Here is a 1,908-nt window from a genome sequence, read left to right as displayed (position 1 = left end):
AAGGGATTTAAATAAATTTGGCGATCTTTCAGCCATGTAAAGACTTAAATAAAGGTTGGCGATCTTTCAGCCATGCAAGATTTAAATAAAGGTTGGCGATCTTTTAGCCATGCAAGATTTAAATAAAGGTTGGCGATCTTTCAGCCATGCAAGATTTAAATAAAGGTAGCGATCTTTCAGCCATGCGGAATTTAATAAAGTTGGCGATATTTCAGCAGATGCAGATGGAGACAATGCTTAATCTCGGAAGGCAGAAAAATAGCCTTATGCAATGCAAGAAATGCAGATGGAGACAATGCTTAGTCTCGGAAGGCAGAAAGGTAGCCTTATGCAATGCAAGAAATGCAGATGGAGACAGTGCTTAGTCTCGGAAGGCAGAATGGTAGCCTTATGCAATGCAGGAGAATGCAGATGGAGACAATGCTTAGTCTCGGAAGGCAGAAAGGTAGCCTTATACAATGCAGCAGATAAAGGTGAATAGTAATGAAAGCTCTTAGCTGATAGATGATAGCTGATAGCTGATTGCATCGTTGTGGCTGCTGGGGATGTCATGTGCGGATAGCGCTTGTAAGTAAGTGATGATTCTGAATATTCGTCTGTACTAGTAAAAGATAACATGTACATGGTGGAATAGTCGAGCAAAATAAAAAAAAAACTTTTTACTAGGGTGTTTTAGTAAGCTCAATAATAGCCCCAAGTTGATGTTTCTTTTTATTTTTGTTGCATTTTCTCAAGAAAAGAAGAGAATATAGGTATTTAGGCAACCAGACAAATAGAAGAAACCAGGTTTTTAGATGTATAATCATGCACGAGACAAAGAAAAAAAGAAAAGAACAAACATCTCAGATGGAAAAAGAATCAAGAAGAACCTGATGTACAACTAATTTCATGTGCTTTTTTCTACTAAGCCACGTTGGTATGCTCCCAATGAGTTGTATTCGTGCAAAAGTATGAGTATGTAATCGTATCTGATGATTTTATGTCTTGGGGTGCCTGCATTCAAAGAAAAATCGTGAGTTTTGTAAAGGGGGAAGGTTAGTTCATCCTCCCGTGGAATTCGCTTGTCCTATTTGGCTCTCGCTTTTATTGGGGGTAGCGTCGCTAAACAAAGCAATTTGATAGTAGCCATGCATGATTTAGAAAAAAATATGATGAAAATACATAATTGAAAATAGTTTTATTTTAGGTGAACCGACTACTGCGACGCGGTTCAAGACATTGCAACCTTTATGCTCCGGAATTTTAAGGGTCCTCCTCAAAATTCTGCCCCAATTTACTGGGCTGGTGTTTCTGACGGTTGCGTGCGATGAATGGCTGAAAGTTGACTTCGGAATTTTGAGGGTCCTCCTCAAAATTCTGCCCCGGTTTCCAATATCGGGAAAATGACATTTTTATTGAATTGTGACCGAACCCATAGGGCTGCCTACGTATCCCCTCTTAAACGGGAATCAGGTCAGGCGTAGTTCAAATTACATCATAAAGAAATCATAATGATTACACATAATAACGCTTGACTGCATCTGAATTAATTGGCTTTGGCCAAACTTCCCCGTCCATTTCTGCAAGTACGAGGGCTCCTCATGTTAGAACCCGGTGAACCATGTATGGACCGTGCCAGTTGGGAGAGAATTTTCCTTTGGCTTCATCCTGGTGCGGAAAGATTTTCTTCAATACCAGCTGTCCTGGTGTGAACTGTCTCGGCTTGACTCTTTTGTTGAAGGCTCTGGACATCCTGTTCTGATACAATCGACCATGGCAAACTGCATTCATTCTCTTCCCATCTATGAGAGCTAGCTATTCGTAGCAGGCTTTTTACCCATTCTGCGTCATCAAGTTCTGCTTCTTGTATGATCCTCATGGAGGGGATTTCTACCTCGGCGGGAATGACCGCTTCTGTACCATAAACCA

This window comes from Nicotiana attenuata, unplaced genomic scaffold (assembly GCF_001879085.1).
Source record: "Nicotiana attenuata strain UT unplaced genomic scaffold, NIATTr2, whole genome shotgun sequence".
Lineage (NCBI taxonomy): Eukaryota > Viridiplantae > Streptophyta > Magnoliopsida > Solanales > Solanaceae > Nicotiana > Nicotiana attenuata.
The sequence above is the reverse complement of the archived record's forward strand: the minus strand, read 5'-3'. Positions refer to the sequence as shown.